The sequence below is a fragment of the Rhyacophila brunnea genome, unplaced genomic scaffold (assembly GCF_057557595.1).
Source record: "Rhyacophila brunnea isolate RB1 unplaced genomic scaffold, BYU_Rbru_1.0 scaffold_73, whole genome shotgun sequence".
Classification (NCBI taxonomy): domain Eukaryota; kingdom Metazoa; phylum Arthropoda; class Insecta; order Trichoptera; family Rhyacophilidae; genus Rhyacophila; species Rhyacophila brunnea.
Window position 1 is genome coordinate 969,917 of NW_028233343.1, and position 8,347 is coordinate 978,263.

The 8,347-nt window shown below is 23.6% G+C and overlaps 1 non-coding gene across 1 annotated transcript; it reads right to left on the reverse strand.

Annotated features, from left to right (window-relative positions):
* Positions 1–7,731: 7,731 nt before the first annotated feature.
* On the reverse strand, positions 7,732–7,803 carry TRNAA-UGC (transfer RNA alanine (anticodon UGC)). Its single transcript has one exon. It is a non-coding gene; the product is annotated as a tRNA-Ala (tRNA).
* Between the last annotated feature and the right edge of the window lie 544 nt (positions 7,804–8,347).

The following is an 8,347-nucleotide window of genomic DNA, read 5'->3' on the forward strand; positions in this document are numbered from 1 at the left end:
AAGCCAAGTAATTTTTGCTTCAAGATTTTCTTTTTCGATTAATCCCAACTGATTGCTAAATATTCCAATAAAATACCTTTCTTTATATAGATATTGTATTCTTTCTGATGTTAAATCATAAATAAATTTGAATTTGGCGTTTTCATTGTTTTTGTAGCCCGTCCCAAATTTTATTAATGTATCATCTAAATCAAAAAGCGCTAGTTTATTGCAAGATGTGGCTATATCTCCCAGTTTATTGTAATTTCCATGATTTGATATTATAAATAAATTCTCTGTTGTTTTTACTTGAATTTCCGTACTAATCGGCATTTGCTTTAAGAATTGAAGGGGCTATTTATATATTTTAATCAATATTTTTAAAATGGTATATTGAAATTTTTTCATGTAATTTAAATTTAAAATTGGAATATCGACTAAAAACATCAGAATAATACATATTGAAGATCAGAGAATACAAAATTACACTATTGTTTTTCAGATTGAAATAAAATAGTTTTTAAATATTTTTGACAGATCAAGAATTATAATTTTCGTATTTTCACCGTGAGCGTTTTTGATTTTAATTAATTAGCTAAAATAGAAAAATCATACATCAAACAAATATTATTAGTAATTATGAACTCTAATAATAGAAATCACCAATATTATTATTTGAATTACTTCTAAATTAAATTTGAAAGATTTTGGGAATTTTTGGTAAAAAATAACATAATTTTATCAAATTGTGTTTTTAAAATGCCGTTTGTTGTTTTTAAATCACAATGTCTTATCTAAAAATAATCTCATGTATAAAAACCTTTACTTCTATTTCGGACTTTTTTTATCGATCAATAGCTATGATTTCTGACACAAGAGATTTGATACGAAGATCAATACAATATCTTGGATTTTCTAAATCACGTACTAAATCGAAATATATGAACTGTTTAAGATTAAGATAGAATTATAATGCGTTCTGATCAATATTATTGAACTTTGTACAATAAAATTAATAGATTTTAGTTGCGTTCTAAAATAACCACAAATTCGGTATTTAATAAAGTGGCCGATTTTCGTTTTATATCAAATTAGAAAAAAGAAATCTATTTGGGATGGGAGCTTCGTAAATTGTGATTCTGACATCATAATTTTATTCTAGTGTGTTGGAAACGGACACATAGCATACACGCGTTGTGTTTTTCAGATTTTTGGAAAAAAATATATTTGAATAATAGTATAGAGACCTATACCCAATGAAAATTCTAAACTGTTTAGAAATCCATTAAAAATTTAAATAATAAAGATATTTGATTAAGAAGTTGTTTTTATGCTCTTTAACTGATAATTCAAATATATTTAAAATTAAAAAATTTAATTCAAGAGTGCTCCTTGTCATCCATTAAAATAAGAAAGATATAGTTTTTTAAATGAGACCACCTAACATATTTAAAAAAAAGAGAAAAAACCCCTTAAGAGAATTTCTTAACAGATTAAAAAAATAAAAACATTGGTTTTAAGATAACTAATAGCATACCGCAAGAAACTCAAATAGCATTTTTACTAGGTGCTCATGGAAAAATTGTAGAAAAAAATAACGTTAAAAAATCCTGCTTGACGCCTTTTCGAAAAAAATCTTTTCTCAAATAATATGTGGATTAAAATAGATTTTCAGACAATAATAACGCAATATAAACGTATAATATAGCGCAAGAAAGTAACTTTGGATTACATATTTTTTATAAATAAATAATTTTATTATATGTAAAAATTCTATAAAAATAAACATATTCAGGGAACTATATCATTTTATTTGTGTTTTTAATTTATTTTAATGTAAATTCTATACTAAAAAATATTAAAATCTCTTTTCTATATTCATTCAAACTTTATTATATAATTAAAAGCTCTAAAAAAGCCACGCAAATATCATTAAATCTATAAAGAAAAATAAATTAATTAAAAATCGCTTTAGTAAAAAAAAATATATAATATGTCTATTTTTCGGCTCACATATCTTTTGAATGTTGTAATTTTGTGTCTCTGAAATTATTATTTACCCCTTGATCTTTATAATAACAAGAGAATTGAAGCATACCTATCTGAAACTAAAAAGATATAAAAATATTTTGAACATCATTCTTATCAAAAATAATTCTTCGGAAATTTTACATTTCCTCTAACTGATAGAAAAACGCAATGATAGTTATATTTTCGAGTCTTTTACCATTTTTTTTCAATACTGAATATCATAACACGTTTCCTTTGATGACATATGTGGACGAAACTTAAGATTTTTTGGGTGATCCGGCGTTTTATTTTAAGTTTAAATTGTAACATAATAAATAAACTATTTTTTGTATAAATTTATCTAAAAATGTATACTTTTTATCTGATTTTATTTAAGTAAACTCCTTTTTATTCACATTTTATGCCACAAAAAGCAAATTATTTATAAAATTATAAATAAAACTGATTTTTAAAGCTACTTTATTTTTTTGAAAATTTCTATTCCTTTAGCTATACCATTTTCCATGAGTATAACTACTTATTATGCTCAAAAACTAAATTTGAATTGATCTTTCAATAATATGTTGTTTATTAAAAATTTTACTTTTTTCAAATAAATCCATCATTCGATAGTGAAAAACAAGACTTTATTACAACATAAATGGTTTTTTTTTGCGAATGAAAAAGCTAAATTTATCGTAATCGTACATATATCTCATTTTTTATGCATTTATTTTTTATATTCTCTATAATGCAAATAAATTAGTCGACCAAACTAGTGTGATTTTTTTGTTGCAACCAATAGATACTTGAAATAAATTGCTTCTATTTTGAGAAACTAGACATATTATATTCTGGTTTTAATTTCATTTATCTTTTTTTGTTTGAATGCCAAAAAAATCGCAACACCCGTGGCATCTAATTCTTTTAGAATGAATTGTGGATTTATTTATTAGATAACATAAAAATATATTTAGATTTTGAGATTGACAGCATTCAAAATTTCGTACTTCACAATGTCTTTAAAATTTATGCACAAATTCTCGATAAATTCAAGACATTAGAACGATTAAAGTGATTATAATTTTAAAATTCGATAACTTATGTAATTTATACAAAAAAATGGAGTTTTGACCCTCTCATTTGCGTAAAACTTCACATCTATTTCATATACACTACAATAAAATTTTGAATATTCAGACATAGATATAAAAATAAAGTATTGATAAATTACATAATTTATTGGGTGATAAGACACATAAATAGAAGGTAATTCATTTATTATTTTTAATGAGGAATTTAATACAAGTACTAACCAAAAATAATACGAACACCTCTATTTAATAGATCGCTAAAAGCATATATAAAATATAAACATTTTTAAGAGCAAAATTTATAGATATAAACTAAAAAAATAACGTTTTTATTTTACTACCTTAATTAGGAAGTTAAATTAAATAGCTTAGACAAATATAAAAATATCCAATATTTTCAGTCTAGGGTGATTATGTAACTAATATGATTCTCGTGCGTAACACCGAAGATTTCTAATAAGACCATTTTTATTATGAATCCCTATATTTTCGAAAAATGCAAATTATGGCACAGTTGTATATATTGTACTGTTTTTAGGTGACTGCGAAAAAAATTCAAGATTTTTATTAACGCACAACTATTTATAGCCAAAAAATTGATATTTTTATTTCTTAATCTATTTCTGCTCGATACAAAAACAGCTTTTTTCTCTAGAAATAGAGTCAGGTGAAGAATAAAAGATAATAAATCAACTTTTCGTCAATTAGAAGAATTAATCTTAATGCCAACAAACACCTTTCGATGTATAATATAGATAAGCAATTTTTTGTTCATAATGAAATAAATAAATAAAATATTTTACTGTTAAAATAATCTAATACTATTTTTACATCATTTATAGAATATTCTTAGTAATCTGAAAAAATAAAGTAAACATTAAATACTTTGATTTTAATTGATTATGATGTATTTCGTAACCATCTTTTTGTATACAAAATAATACATTGTATTTAACATTACTGATTTATTTTTCAAATTTTATTATCACGATTCTTTTGGATAATAAAAAATTTCGAGCGTTTTTATTCGAAACCTAAGTATAGGCACAATGTTTTATTCGATTTATAAGGGTGGGGCACAAAATTGTGACCTTTTAGTCTATCATATGAGTTTATAAGAAAAAAATCTTTTTGGGCTAATTTAAGATTGTTTTGTCTTTTTTTAATAGTGTATATTTGTTATTTCCTTTCACTAATAATCGGCATTAATCCTTAATCACTTGTTAAAATATAAAATGGTGATCAGTGCTCTTTTTGACGCTATTCGAGGATCAAAGTGATTTTCATGATTTCAAGATGTAATTTAGTGCATCTATATAAAAAGAGGTTTCAAATAATTTTTCTTGATAATTAAACTAAGAAACAATACAAAGATTTTAAATTCATATTAAAAAACACAAAGTATATATTTTTCTTTTTGTGTGTTCGATTAAACAGATCCATATACAATAAAGCCAAAAATTAGAAAAAGAAGAGCATTTTAAAAGACAAAAATTTTCGATGTCGATTTCTTTTTGTGTATAAATAAGAGTTATAAAAACCATTAGATTATTTTTTCCCAATAAATCGCTCTTGATCTAAAATATTTTGAAATTACTTTTTTATATTCTTTTTAATGCCCATCTATCTTAAAAAATATATTCTTTAGCTATTTTTTTTTTGTCAAATAGCTATTTTAAATGTGTTTATAGGGTAGATGAAGAGCTTCGGAAAAGCTTAAAAAATCTACACATATATATTACCGGCGTTTTGTTTATATCACTATGGTTAACTTAAAGAAAAAAATAAAGTGCCATCATTGATACAGAGAATAAAGATTTTCCTTGTTTATTTAAATTTATTTATTTATTTTAGCCTTGAAATATGGTAATTTGAACAGTTATCTATTTTACACCATATTTATTTCGGCAGAAAAAAAGGTTTTAATATATATTATCAGATATTTAGTAATAACAGCAAATTATTTTGGTATCATGATTCTATTATTCAAGGATTTAAACATAAATATAATTTCGAAATACATAAGAAAAACCAATAGCCTAGTTTATACACAATGCCATATATAATACTATATTTTTTGTGTTTCAGCAAAATCAATGTAAGTTTTTTGGTATGTTTTGATATATCTAGAGCCTTTTTTTTCATTTATGAATCATTTTTTTTGACAAAATATTTTATATATCATTATTTTGGACAAAAAAGATCAAACACACTATTCACAAAATGAATATAATAATCCCTTCGAACTTTCCGAAAAATCTAACGTTAGATTTTTTTTGGTATAATTTTCAAATATTCTTTTCGGGATATCCGTTTAATATAGTTAGCGATGTGGTTAATATTATTTTTTTCACTTTATATATTTTTCTTAAAAATTATTATAATTAGACTTTGAGTTTTTTCTAGCCCAAAAATGTATGACCTGTTATACAAACATTTGATATCAATTTATGCATAATCCAATGCAAGATTTTTTAGATTATAGAATAGATGAAAATTTTCCGAATTTAAAAGTACTTAGGCTATCAAAATTGTTCTATTAATCGTTCCTATGGTATGATATTCAGAGAAAATCATGATAATCTTATTATTTTTACGTTTTAGCATAAATTTGGAGAAATCGTTCGGGTTTTTTATAGCAAGATAAGGAAACTTGTATCCTTTTTATTTATAAAAATTAATGTAGAGAAGATCCAAATATAGTAATAAGAATGAGATTGTTTATTTTTTGTAAACATTAACGAATAATGTTGCTTTTTTTTTTGGCAAGATAAAGAAATATGGATCCTTGTAAATTATAAAAAATGTAGAAATAGTATATGATTACTATAATAGAGATGAGATCATTTATTTTTTTGTAAAATTAACGAATATATTTGCTTTTTTGGGCAAGATAAATAAATTTCGACTTTTGTTACCCAATAAAAAATGTAGAAATAGTATCCGAATATGATAACAAGACCGATACGATCTATTTTTCGTAGAGTTACGAATATTATTGCTTTTTTGGGTAAGATAAAGCAATAAGGATCTTTGTTACCCAATAAAAATGTAAAAATAGGATCTAAATATGATAATAAGACCGATATAATATATTTTTCTTGAAAGTAACGAATATTGTTGATTTTTATAGACAATTAAATTTGGATCCTGTTGCCCATAAAAAAGATTTATCGGGATTACGTTTGGGGGCATGTGTCTATCATAAATATATTTATTTTTCAAATCTAATTAACAACAGAAATTTTGAAAATATCTAGGGATATGAAACAGCATATTTAAATTCTATTTGATAGTCTAAAGAAGCTCAGCTTGTAATATATATAGAGACAAATATATATTAAAAAATAAACAAAATATTATTTAGTTGTTTCAATTGTTTTACTAAAAGTTTCTTCTATTTTTTTATCTATTCATAAGTTTATACAAATACTCTAAAGTATATTTACGCAAGGAAATTTTATATATTAACTAAAATCACTAAATTATGAAAAAGATATATATAAATTCTTTAGTAATGTTTTCGTGTGGTATATAATTTTTTTACGTAATAAATTGCAGTATAGATATTTTAGTAAGACATATTATGTTAATAGAAAAAATAAAGAAGGATCACTTCGTAATATATTTAAATTGTGTTTATTTATCCAAATACTTTTTTTAATTATATAAAAAAATTCAATTTATTTATAAAATTGCAGTTTCTTTTTAGGTGGCATTTTTGGAAGCGAGTTAAAATTAAAGAATCCATCGGGTTTTTCTTTTTGGTCATCAAAGATCCTCATAATTATCATTAATGAATAATCAAGAACTTTGCCATGTTTATATTTATGTGCAGGATTCCCGATATTATCATATAATGAAAAAAGGGCAATAAAATCATACAAATTTTCCGGTTCATTCCTTATAAAATATGGATAATTTTCTAAAATATAGTTATCGATTTTGTGTGATTCATAAAACTTTATAGTTTTTTTAACCTCAGCAATTTTTTCTTTTTTATACAAATTATTAGAATAAAATATTTTGCCTAGCATGTTATAAATTGAAATAGATGAAATCGAATTATTAAGGAATTTTTTGTTCTTTTGGTATATAAAAAATCGATGTAAATTTCCATTGATCAGATGTGTACTATACGGAAAATATTTTTTTATGGCAGTATCCGTTATTTTGTTAAATGAAATAATGTATATGCTCGATAAATCTCGTTGACTATTCGCTATAATTCTATCAGAAATGCTGTTTTTATCGTCATTGAGTTCCTTTAAGCTAATATTCATTCTGGTTTCTATGATTATTTTATTTCTTGACCCTAGATTCATTTTAACAAATTCTTTTAAATTATGCTTGTCATCGATATCAGTCAATCCAACAGTTTTTTTTGAAATAAACATTATGCTCTTTTTTGTATTTTCAATGTACTCGATTGTTAAATTATTTTGTATTGATATTTCATTTATTGTGTGGGTTTTTCCACAACCAGATGGTCCTTGTAAAATCAAAATTTTAGTTGATTCACTGAGAAGCGCTTTCTCGATTTCATTTGGTTTTGTCTTTCTGATAAATGAGTATCTCATAATATTTGGAAGTTTTTTTTGCTATTTAAATTATTTGGAGGTAAATATTTATTTATTTCTTAAAAAAATGGAGATGCAGGGATTCGAACCCCGAACCTTCTACATGCAAAGCAACTGCTCTACCGTTGAGCCACATCCCCTTGAAAACTCATAAATAAAAAAATTGTATCTTATTTTTTATGTAAGAATGAAACTATGATAGTATATTGCGATTTTTTCATTCTTAAAACAGCAAACCAAATATTATATAATAATATTGAACTAAGAAATATTTATTCATACTGATAAAATAATAATATCGATTTTAGTCCTTAGCGTAATTTCATTGACTAAATGGAAGTATGAAGATTATGAAATCTATCCATACTTCATTGACATATGGAAAAAATGAATTAAATTTTATTTTGATATTGAAATAAGAAAAGAATTATTCCAGGCAAATTTAAGAATAATATCATACCATTGTCCTATGTAAGATTGAGGTTTGAGAAATATACATTAATTCCATAAAATTTTATATATGAATATAAGAAAAACTTGATCACATTAATGGAAATGGGAATAAAAGTATAAATAACCTGATTATTGTTGTAAATTGGAATCTAAGAAAATAAAATACACACAACGTAATTTAAAAAAGCAGAATACGAACAGTACCATACTTTATAAAAAGAATTGCGGAGT